Raw genomic sequence first — 12,651 nt, forward strand, 5'->3', positions numbered from 1 at the left:
TGGGGAGTAATGTCAGCACGGTAACTCTGCACTGGAAAAGGACTGGCTCCCCAGGTTCCCGCAGGTTTGGATGCAGTCACCTGGCAGAGGTTTGTTGCCAGCCCCCCGTTCCCCCGCACGCCAGCCCCTGCAGATGCAGTAACTCCAGAGACACACCCAAGCACTCACGACCAGCTCGGAAAGCACCAAGCCAGGTCTGTGTCGCACATAGAGCACGTCCTTCCGCTGCACAAGCAATGGCTGGAGGGAATTCAGGAGTCACGGACTGATATCTCAAGACCCAGCTCTATTCCTGATTTCACTCTTCAGCAAGTCATTCTCTCAGGTAACAGTTTGTCAGCATCCATTACTCTGGGCACTTAAGTCTGAGAGATCATAGGCACATTAGAATTAAAAATGTACAGTACCTCTGCAAAACCCGGGCTTCAGACGTACAGATGCTCTCACGCTGAGGTGGTCAGGATTAGTGAAAATTCAGGAACACAGATGTTGGGTTCACATTTTCGCAAAGCACCTCAGTGTCTACCAGGAGCCCAAGTCCTAGTTAAGCTCAGGCTTTGGTTGTTTAATTTTCAAGTTACAGAGGTCCCTTTCCTTACAGTTCCAAGCCATGGAGACACTGGCCTACAGACTGCAGAAAACGTTACCAGACAAAAGCCAGATTTCCTTATTTTAGCACCAGCAAACCGCACCCGTATCACCTTTGCAGAGGATACGCGAAGGGTTCATCCTTCACACCCACAGCTCTGAAGCTCCTATGGACAGTGAGCCCACGCCAGCTGCCCAGGACCCATTTCCCTCTCCGTGTGTTCTTGCTAAGGAGGTTGCATGGAGACCAGAGCTCTGCTTCCCCGCCTGAGCTGGGCTTATCCATTCTGGGTTCAACACTTCTGTACGGACGAGGGAAATGTTCCTCAAGGACTGTTTTCACCACTGCTTGCTACCAACATTTATCCCAGCCACAGGGTTCACACACCTGCCAACTACTGTCTGCAGAAGTTACCTGCTCTCATGGAGAAGGCAGAAACTCACCACCACTCAATTTTTGGAAATCGTATGGAACAAACTACTTCTGTGGGAGACGCTGCCTAACCCTCCCTGCTTTCCTCCTGATCCTCTGGGCCTGGAGACGACAGGCTGCAGAGACAGGCACCCCCAGCTTTTACAGACAAACCTGTTTGATCCAGATCTGCTTATAATCCCCACTTTTATTAGGATAAAAACAAAAACAGATGCAGATTAACAAATCTGTTGTAGGTACAAGAGAGTGAATATGCTGAATGAAAGAACCGACTGCCAAATGCTAATGCTAAAGAATTCAAGCCCAAGGGCTTCATCCCAGGGAGGGACTGACAACCGCAGAGCGGAGCCGGGCAGCCTGGAAAGCTGCTCAAAACCACAGGAGAAAACCACATTTGAGGACACTGCTGCTTGTCCCTTAAATTAAAATAGATGTGTTTCTTAAATACAACAAACACGAGCCCCTCCGTGCCTCCTGCTCTCTCCAGCCGGCCCGTGTGGGGCTGCTGGTGTCTTTTTTACACCCAGGGTGGTATATTCTGCCCCGAACTTCGGGCCCTGGAAGGCAAAACTCCTTGGGAAAGCAGGGCAGTTTCCACAGAGCGCTGCTACAGAGTGCAACGGGGCTGGAGCCTGGCTGGGTGGAGAGGATGGAGCCCCGACCACGCAGAGCGGGACGCAGGGAGCTCTCCGCTGCAAGGAAACTCGCAGCACTTGGAACCACGTATCTCTTTCTCCGGGCTGAGGAAGCAGAGAGAGACCTCTGTCCCCTCGCACCGACTCCGCTAGAAACCCACTGCACGAAGGGAGTGGCTCTGGCTTACCCCGAGGACTCCCCTCGCGGGGGGCTGCGCCCCGCTCCCTCCCGCCACAGCCAGCTCTGCGGCGCAGGAGGGTGCTGGCTCTCCCAGCTGCTCCTCTCCGAGGGTGGGCAAAGGAGCCCTGTCCCCCCGCCGAGGGCACCCCAAAGCGCTGCGGGCCGGGGAACATGACAGGAGCTTCCAACACGCCGCTGGCTCCCCGCTGGAGGCATGGGCACGTCGAGCAGCCGGCATCACCTCCAGCTTCACTTTTTGATTAATGTTCTTCCAAACTTTCCCTGGCTCCCCGCGCTCCCACTTTCTGTCACCCTTCTCATTACAGATGTATCTTTGCATCGAGGAAAGCGGGAGGAAAAATTGTTCTTTCAGGGTGACAGCTGAGCGAGGGCTATATTATTAAAGGTACCAATCATAGGTGCCGAGCTATCATCGCACGATGAATGCACTTGTCAGGAGCCCGCGGCGGCCGGGGGAGAGAGGGAGGGAGAGAGGTGGCGGGACGGCGGCACTCGCTGCCTCGCTCCTCTCCTCCCGCCTCCCGCTCTCCCTCTCCTTTAATGTTGGCCACCTCCGCTCGCCTGAACTTGGACCTTCAGCGGCGACAATTTCTCTGGCCTCGACAGCACGATTAATTTCTCCTGCCCTCGGCGGGGCCTCCGAGTGCGGTGGAAGTCCAGCTGGCCTGCTGCTGATAAGATGTACCTTTTGATTTGTTTTGTCTTTGATTGCCTTTTCTGTCACCTACAATGGCTGGCCGCCTGGAGACCTCCACAGCGCCTGACTGACGGATCTATTTATCTATAGGCTGCTCCCCGGCTTCTCCTCCCCCTCGCTCCCCTCCTCCTCCAAACCACCACCTTGTACCACTGAAGTCCCAGTCTAATAGAAGCCGTGAAGGCTCATCCACCATAAAATACATCTGCCATCCTCCTTCTCTCCAAGATAAAAGCCTGTCAGTGTTACTTTCCAATTCCAGGCAGCTTGATTAATGGTGAAAAGCCACTGCAAGATCGACTTCTGGTTTTTACAAGCGCTGTCAGCCGGCCCAGGGTTATGCGAAACACACACTCATAGAAAACAAAACAAAATGAGAAAAGGTTGGGTGGGGAGGGAGGAAAGGGATGGGAAGGAGGGGGTGAGGGTAACCAAATCATATTAGGCTCAAGACTAAATAAAACAGGAACCTGGAGCCATCAAATCCCTGTCAGACGAGTGCAGAAATACGCTCCGCAGCTCATTGTACCAAGGCAAATTATGGCAATAATAAATCATTGTTGAAGGAAGATTGTTGATAATTTTTTTTTTTTTGGATGGTGGCATTCAATAGGGGCGCTGGGACACCTGCCACTGGGCTTGGAGCGAGAGCCGGAGCAGGTTATTAGCCTGTCACTCAGCCCTCCTCCCCTCACCCCGCAGGGATCGCAGGCAGCGGGGCTGAATAAAAAGTCTGGGAACAGAGATATTAAAAAAAATAATAATTAAATAGTGGAAATATTCCTACAGAAAAAAAAAAAAACAAAACAAAACAGAAGGGGAGGGGGTCAAAAGAATTACAGCACTCTTTGCAATGCTCATTTTTGATAAAGAATATTTTACAGTGGCCGAGCCTAGTAGTGCTCCAACTCCTCGGCTCCATGTGCCACCAAGAGGCAGCCATCTCGGGGGTGAGACACCACTGTCCCACGGAGCAGAGCAACGCTGCGCACTCAGGAAAAGTCTGGAAAAAGATACAGCCCGAAAAAGAAAGTAGGGAATACTCCTGAGCCACGGAGACTGGGCTTGAATGGTCAGGGAGGAGGTTTCCTCACTGTCCACTTCCAACAAGACCAGCCCGCAGCTAAGTCGCTCCCTGCAGCGCCTCTGTGGCAAGTTTCCCACCCGAGCTGATTAGTCCCGTTTGGTGGGTGACAAGGTCTGACCGGAGCACAGGAGGAGGTGCAGGCTGCCTAACAAAATAAACCCACGGCCCCGCCTTCACCACACCGGCACGGGCAGGGCACAACATCGCCTCTTCCAAACTGACTTTACCTCTACCAGCACGAGGAGAAAGCTGGCAAGGGAGATGCAATTTCCAGTGAGCTCACACAGGTAACTGCTCAACTGCAGCGATGGTGTGAAGACCAACACCCCCTATCTGGCCAAGTGGAGCACGTGAAGTTGCCAGCCCAGTCCTCGGAGCCCAGCCCCGGCGCTTCAGTCACCTCTGGTGCCTATCGAGTGACCACCCACACGGACTTGTCTGAGCATCATCTGAACCCTTTGATCCACACCTGCAATCCAATCTGCCCCTATCTCATGAGATAGCAGCAGCCAAACCCTATCTTCCACCTCGGCCGGATGAGCTCAGCAGGACGATGCTATTTAAATGAATAAAGGGGGGATTCCCACGTGCCCACACACACCAGCTGTCAGGGGTCGTGCGAGGGGAGATTTGCCCCGCAAAGAGATCGACACCCAATTTCTCCAGCCTCTGGTAAGGACCCCACGAGGCACCATCACACTCCTGCAGTGCGGGCGGGTTGCTGAGCTGTGAGCAGTGGGCCCAGCGCCCTGCTGCTGCCCAAGCAGAGGAGGTCTACAACGGAGCAACACGGGAAATCTGTTTGCAGCTTGGTGTCCCCTGAGCTGGACCGTCTCACTTCAGAGGTACGGCACTGGAGGGATAAGGAGGTGGCAGAAGGGACTAATGGGGCTGATAAGCAAGGAACAGATGTTGCAAGGGAGGATGGCAAGCCAGCGAGGGAAGGGGAAGTAGGGAATGGAAAATTCCCCAAAAGAGGAGAAGAAAGCATGAGGAAGAAGAAAGACAATCTAGAAAATGGGGAGGAAAAAAGAGAAAGGTGGAAGTATGCTAACAAAAGGCAAGAGAAAGCGCAACCAGAGAGGAAGAATAAACCTCAGTACAGTGGATGCAAGCCCAGAGAAGCAGAAGAGAGCCAGGGTGTTTGAAAGCAAGCTGTGTGTTACAAGAGACCAGAGAGAGGAAGAGGAGAGCGGCGAAATGGAGAAGGCAAAAGAAAGGACCCCCAAGAGGACACAGCGGGCTCCCTGGCAACGCTCTTCCCGGGAAGCTGGTGCCAGTAAAAGAAAAGAAGGAATTAAAAAAGAATGTTGAGTCTAGAAGCAAATCCACCGGAACCCCAGGCAGAGGTTTTACTTCGAGTTGTGAGTTAGATGATGTATTCCGTTTGTATCAGAGACCCCTCCATGGCCACACACTTGCCAAATCGGCGTGCGCAGTGGACCCCAAACCCGGCACCACCTCTTAGTTGGCTCAGAGAGCTTTATGCCCTCAGTTATCTCCCCAGTCAAAAGCCGACACAAGTCGCTCCCCCGCAGCCTCTCTGCCCCCTCAGCCGCACGCCGTGGCACCAGGCCCCCCGCCAGGGGCACCCGCCCGGGCACAACGTCCCCATCGTCCGTGCGCCCCCACCTCCCTGCCGCGGAGACGAGCGCCGAGCGCGGGCAGAGCCGGCAGCGGGGCCCGGCCGCCCCGGCCCAGACACGCACCCCCGTGCCCGGAGTGTCTGGGGCTGCCGCGGAGCGCGGGGCTCGGGCCCTGCACCCGGCCCCCCGGCGGGACCAGGAACAGGGAAGGCCCAATTTAAAAAAAAAAATAAAAATAAGGAAACGTGATAGCATCTTTTTACACATTAATTTTTAAACTGATAATGTTACTTCTGTTTTCCATTACTTGAAAAAAAAGCTTTCTATAAAACGAGTAAGTATTTCAATTTGAGTTATTTTAAGTTAAAACAGTAGGTAACTGTAATTCCCATTTATTGATGGCCAATTTTATTGTCAGACCTTAATACTGCACTCTGTTAACCACATTATAATGAATCTATATTGAAACCTCCCATCCTTTTTCCCCCAGATCGTTCTTTAAAACAGAAGTTTCTTGTGTATCTACATTATTATGTCTGGATTTAAGTTCTACTTCAGAGCCACAAGATAGGACCTCCTTTTCTGTATGCAGTAGCATGCAATAGCAATATTGATGCTTTTTATTTCCAATATCTTATTCCCTCCTGTTTTAGGGATAAAAGTATTTAATTTCTCTGTCAGCACAAGAATCTTTGCATGCAGTGCAATTTCATTTCCAATGTGGGCTGTAGTTTGGATATGACACAGTAAAAGAAATAACAAGTCTTTAATAAATATTACTATTTTCCATATGCTATCTAATTGTACCAAACACCATTTTTCATCGTTAGAAAAGTAGACAAAGTTTAGCTCAAACAACAACTACGGGAGTTATTTCACTTTTCCTAAGAAACTCGGGGGCTTTCTTCCAGAAACAAGATTCTCTCCATTCTTTAGTGGCCTTCATTTTTTAATTTCTACAGAATTCAGCACCTTTGTCTGCGATAATCTCCGCGCAGGGCCTGAATGCCACGTGCATTCAAACCTGGTCGACTGTTCCCTGCTAAACTAGAACATGGGAGCAAGTTCCCCATGGGCTTTGAACGTGGCACGGAGCGAGCTGGCCGAGCCCGTCACGCCTCGCGCCGTGTTCACACAGACACTCACATATTCATGTGGCGAGAAGGGAAAAAAGATCTGCAAGTCTGCACTTGCTGCTGCTGTAGCTTTTTCCCTCCCAGCCAGCACAGCTCGCTGTGCCAGCCTGATGCAGCGCAGCGGCTTCGCAGTGTCACTGCAACCACAAGCTCGCTGCCTCGAGAGGCAGACAGAGATGGATAGCGAGAACCGCCTGATCAATGGACCTTCTGTCCAATCCTTTATCACAAACAATAGGAGCTGCAACAATCTAAAATATATTTAGGTAAATACTGGGAACCAGCAAGCCAACTGCTGCCACAGAGGCCAAAGACAATCCCCCAACACCTGAGAAACATCTTTTCTGGGTCCCAAGTGGTGACTGCCAGGGCCCCCAGCCCTCCTTCAGCCTGTCCCTTCTTTTACTACCCCAAATGCTCTCTGGGTCTGAGAGCTGTGTGTAGCTTTCCAGACCACTGACCGCAGGAGTGATGTGCTCAAGCTCAGTATTAATGTAAAGAACTATAGCAGCAGCTTTATTGAACGGCTCCGGCCCCTCTGGACATCTATATCGTACAAGTTGGATACAGGTGATAGGCACCTCAGATTAGAGAGACTGATAACTGTATATTCCTAAAGGGTCCTGTCCTTCCAGATAGATTTTTTTCAGGGGATGAATTTGCTTTGTCCAATCCAGAAGGCAGGATCTTGCCAGGAGTATCAACACATATCATCGCTTGTCTTCAGAAACACCAGCCACCCTCCCGCACCCAGAGTCAGAGCAGGGTAACCCCATCCCACCCAGGCTGGGGCAGGAGGGAAGCACTTGTCAAATGGCAATTAAAGGCCTGTGGAACATGTCCATAGGAGAAAGCGAGGAAATGAAAAACATACATCCAGGAATTGCTAAGCCTTTTGGACAGAAATAAAGAGAACAGCTTTACATAAAGTCAAGTTCCTGCTGTTGTTGTAAGATGAAAACAAATCCTGTGAAGCTCATCTCAGCCTTTAAAAGGTCACGCTGGACAAGCTCACAAAGCTCCTGTGCCCCATCTGACTTGGAGCGAAGGGCATCAGGCTCTTGTGCCTTCCAGCAGACATCTGTGAGCACAGAGCTCTGACACACAGTGAAGAAAGGCCATCTCTGACCTCCGCCGCCCACCCCTCCGGGCATCCATCCTCCTCCTGGAGCCCCGTGGGTCTTCCTACCACTTACAGAGGTATTTGGGAAGAATCGCATCAGGCTCCTGCCAGAGAATTTACAAGAGAAAGGCAAAGCAGCCCTGTCAGATCTGCACTTTATTGCTGCAGTAACAGCTCTGCTGGGTAAGGGAACAAAGCAGAGTCTTTCCGGATGACAGAGGTACCCGCTGGGAGGGCTCCAGGCTGGGTGGTGACGACTTGGAGCACCTGCATGTGCAGGAAAGCACCAGCGTCGTGGGTGAATGCAAGTGGGCAGGGAGAAGAGATGACTTTCTGAGGTCTTCAACCTTGAGCATGCTTGTGCTCAGCCCTCACTGACCATACGATACCCACATACTTTCTGAAACAGTGGTAGGCTGCACGCTCTAGCTTAAGCTTAGCCTCCCATACAGGCTTCAGAGCTATGCCTAGCACAGGCAGTTTCGATCTGGTTGAGCCTTCTCAGGCATCTGTGAGACTGATTACACAGGAAACCCAGGGCCAGCAGGATGCTCTCCACCATTCAAGGTAGCAGGTAACTTCAGGAGTGTTACTAGTAACAGAAACACTCCATAGAAGGAGGAGCAAAACCCAGAGAAGCGGTTCGTTATAGACTGCACTGCTCTTCTGTGAATGTCCTTCCCCAAACGAACGCTTCAGAGCATTTAACAAATCCTGCCATGAGAAAAATTTAATCCAACAGGTAGCCAGAGGGAGATAAACCAGTCCCCAACCACGAGGTGACACAGCGGCCCCGCGGCAGGGACAGAGCACGTTCTTGCACACACTTTCCTGTGCCAATCCCCTCAAAACAGCATCTTCCTGTATGTTACTGTAGAAACACCAAACAAGTTCCTTTTCCAGCTATCAGGGAACATCGGGTGCAGGTGGAAACCACCCAGGCACAAACAGATCTCCAGCCAGGTACTGAAATTCCATCAGCACCTGTCACCCAGAGGCCCTGCTCTCCCCGCACCAAGCAGAAACCAGAGCACGGCCGAGCTCCCCAGGAGCTGAGATGCACCCATTGTTGGGCTGCATGTAGATGAGAGGGCTTCCCTTTGTCCCATTTAATCCTTCCTTCCTCCCCTACTGCCCCATCCTCCCCGACACAGAGTGCTATTCAACACTGCTGCAGCACATTATCAGGGGAAAACATGAGGTGTGGATTGTCTAAGGGTCACTTCTGCAGAAGGACTGAAGCTCTGACATGAGCAATACCTGTTTCGTGCCAGAACCTCTCACCACAGACCCGAACACAAGAAAGCAGGGCACAGGCTTTACTCAGGTCTTTCAAGTTGTGGGCTGGAGCCCGCACTAAATGATGATCCCTTCTCCCGAGTTCCAGAGGGTGTTTCTACTTCAGTATACTCCTACAGAGCTCCCTGGGCTGTAGCAAAGGAACAGCCTTAAGGCAATTTCATTATTTCTCCAATAACACCTTCTAGAACCCCAACAGCATCAGTCTGTCACCTCTGCTTAGGGAGATGATCCAGATTTGTGCTGATTTTATAGCAATTACTTTTAACAACCAAAAACATAGAGAAATGGTTTTGTCTTCTAGTAAATGCAAAGTGTTAAACTTGATGAATTGCAGACACTCAAAGCTCTGATCATCACTTGTGGTCTATGCATAAAGAAAACACTCTCTGGAGAAGTAGAGATATTCTACAAGGATGAACTAACATCAAGGCTGTGATCTCTCAGCAATTCTGTGAGAACAAAGGAAAACATGACCACGCTGGCACAGAGACCACTCAATTCTCTGACCCTCTTTTTCCTACAGGCATGAGCTCACTGCTGACACACTGATTTTGGGATTAAGGACAGAATGAAATGCATTACTTCATTAATTAGCTGCTCATAGTTATGTTTCAAAGACACTTACTTTATACACATACACATGTGCAATTTGGATCTGTATTTCAACTTCTACAGAGTAAACATTTCCTTCTGGTGCTTCAAGAACAGGCAACAGCCATGGAAGAAGCAGGTACAGAGATGGCATGGCACAGACACCGTATCCGAACCAGGACTCTTGCAGTGACCAGCTATATGACCAGGGACAAGCCCTGTCCTCTCCACGGCATTTCCTCTGGATTTTTTTAAAGTCAGACTGTACAATCTTTGGAGCCAAAAATCTCTCTCATGTTGTAATTACAACCAGTACCACCAAATGGGCACTCTCATACAAACCAAGCAAATCCTGCAGTACAAGCAACAGCTGAGAATCCACTTCATAAAAATGGGAACCCTTCTAGCTTATTTGCTCTACAAGACTCTTTTTGCTTTTCACACAAGATACCCCATCACCATTCCAGTTTGAAGGGTCCTGCAAGCTTCCAGCTATCCACTACAAAAAGGCAGATACAAGTGATTTAAAGCTAAATAAAAATGACAGCAATGTACCTCAAGTGCAGAAAGTTGTGTTAGATCCCCTGGCTTATGTTACTGTGTTCCATCATTAAATTAGAGAAGCCTTATCCCAAATGTTGGCTTGCTTCCACTAGCCTGTAGTGCGTAAGAAATGGGAGGCACTGAGATAAAAGGCAGCTCTTTTCTACCTACCTAAAGATGTTAAACCTCGCCGCGCCCCATGAATCTCTCCTCCTTTCAAAAGTTACTCAAAGCAAAAGGGGCCAGGTTAAAAAAAACCATGTTGCTCTTATAACTTAAAGATCACCAGTTCAAGCTCCAACCTCAAATGTCTGAGATAAATTAATTTCTTTTCTAAGCACTTTTAATAAACACACTTCCCTATCCTACAAGTTTCTACATCTGCAGAACATGAGGAAAACTTTGTGGAAAGAGAACACCAGGTCAGGCTGGGATACCAAGGTTAAACAAAACATGGATTGCTATAGAACACAGGTATTCTGGGCTTCCTCTTCCTGGGGAGATCTAGCAGGCAGCTACCCCTTTGCAATTTTAATCCCCATCCCCATCAGCACGACGCACTCACGATTTGTGGTCAGCAGTCGTCAAAATCCTGGAGCTCAAGAGCATTCTTAGATGCACCCGCCGTAAGCACATCGCGTCATACCCCCACACCCTGGCTTCCCAAGGACGCAGCTCCTCGCTGCCCTCCCTGCTGTGGTATTTCTTCCCACCACTCCTCCCTGGAGCCGTGGCTCCTCGCCGCCCGCCTGCCAGCCACGCTGGTGTACGGTTATACCCCCTCGTTGCAGAAATGACTGCATTTGTGGTCCCGGGGAACCCTTGCTCTAGATGCATCAGGCATAGTTCTGCAGCCCTTGGGAATCGAGCCGCAGCAGCAATTTCTTGTTCTTGCATTGCCAAAAGATAAAGCTATTTAAACAAAAACAAAATTCACACTTACATAGTGAAGTTAATCATGCAAAATGTTCTCCTCGCTGTTTCCCACTCCCGTATGTCTGGAGCTGCCTTTTTCCTTCATAAAGCTTCACCCCACAGGTATACAGAAGAGACACATCAGAGCTGTAAGAACATCAAATGGCTAAAAACATGCTGAAGATTAAAGTGAATAATACTCATCTTGGATTTCAGATAGCTAATATCCCCCAACAGTGCTCGCACCATTTTTGGAACCGTCTACTTCAGCCCTAATACATAAAAAGGGGAATCTGGGATTTTATATGTGCCACGTATCCTGCTTTTCTCTAAAGCAATACGAAAACGTCTGAAACAGCTTTTTAAGAATTTATGTCCTAATTGTTCTTCTGTTTTATTTGTTCCCTCTATTTTAAGCTCTCAGGTATTCATATTGCTGGAAAACTGACTTGGCCCAGTCTTCTTGTTCTCCCAAGAAGTATCTCGGAGCAGGCATCCCATCTCTGACCTCGACAGCCCACTCGGCGATGACAAAGTATATCCTGGCTGTGCTCATTCAGTCTCTAGCCCCTCTGATACAGCTGCCAAAGGAGGTGCCAATTGTCAGGGTATTTCCTTTCTGCCAAGCGCTGCCAGCTTGGCTAGCCTCACATCAGCAATAGCCAGAGGACTGCTAGAACCTGGCCCACAGAAGAGTTTCAATTTTAGCAGATCCATCCAGTCACATATTATAAAACAGCAGCTTAAAGTCTAGCTGACTAATTAGGTCCCCAGCTTAGAATATGGATTTTGGTTTTACATGCTGCTTTGTCTTCTTTCCAATCTCACAGACTGTCTCAGTCTAGGCTTAACATGTATAGCAATATTCAGCAGACTAAGGGGCTGCAACAGCAACTGCCCCTTGACACCTAGCGCGCTTGAAAGATATTAGAAAATATTATGCCGTCTAAAAGCAGAAGATGACCATTTTCAGCATTTCAGCTTAGAACCACCTCTATCCTGGCCCCGATCTTAGGAAGTATAAATAAATACTGGCAAACTCTGTTCCCAACTTTTTACCTTGTACAACACCCACCAGCGCAGCGGCAAAGGAAAAGAAAGGACGGGCGCTTGGAACAGACGGAACAGGCCGTTGGGCGAGCCAAGCCTGGAACCGCGGTGTAACATTGCCACCCGGCGGGCAGGCGCCCCGCCGGCGTGCCAGCGCGGCCTTCGGGGAGCTGGGGGGAGGCTGGGGGGCCCGGAGCCCCTCCACAGGCAGGCATTGTTTGAACACCTGCGCATCGCCCCGTAGGGCTGGGAGGATGCCAGCAGCACCGCTCGCCGCTGGCCGCAGTTCAAACCCCGACCTTTTTCGGCAGGAAGGCGGCGAAGGCTGGGGTTTCATGTCAGAAAGCTGGCAGAGGGAGCAGCCAGAGAAAGGGAGACGGCAGGCCGCCCCAGCCACCAACCGAGGAAAAGAGTTTCAGAAATGTCGCTGCTCTCCCTCCCCTGCACACTGGCTGGCGATAGCACCCCGCCGGGGAAAGGCTCCAGCACCCCGCAGCACCCAGCCAGGCACCAGGAAGCCGACCCGGGCTCCAGGCAGCGGGCCCCGACCCGGACTCCCGCAGCGGGGTCACACCACAGCAGCAGGCAAACAGCTTGCAAAAACCTGAGCGAAACTCCCCGAAGCGGGGATAAAATGGAAGGCCGCCTAAAGCTTATTATTCCTTGCTGCACGAGAGGACAATTAGGAAAAGCAGGTACCAGGCACCTCAGCCGCCTCCTTTACCAAAAGCTGGCTGAGAAATCTGTTCCACAAATTCCAGTC

The sequence above is a fragment of the Athene noctua genome, chromosome 10 (assembly GCF_965140245.1).
Source record: "Athene noctua chromosome 10, bAthNoc1.hap1.1, whole genome shotgun sequence".
NCBI lineage: Eukaryota > Metazoa > Chordata > Aves > Strigiformes > Strigidae > Athene > Athene noctua.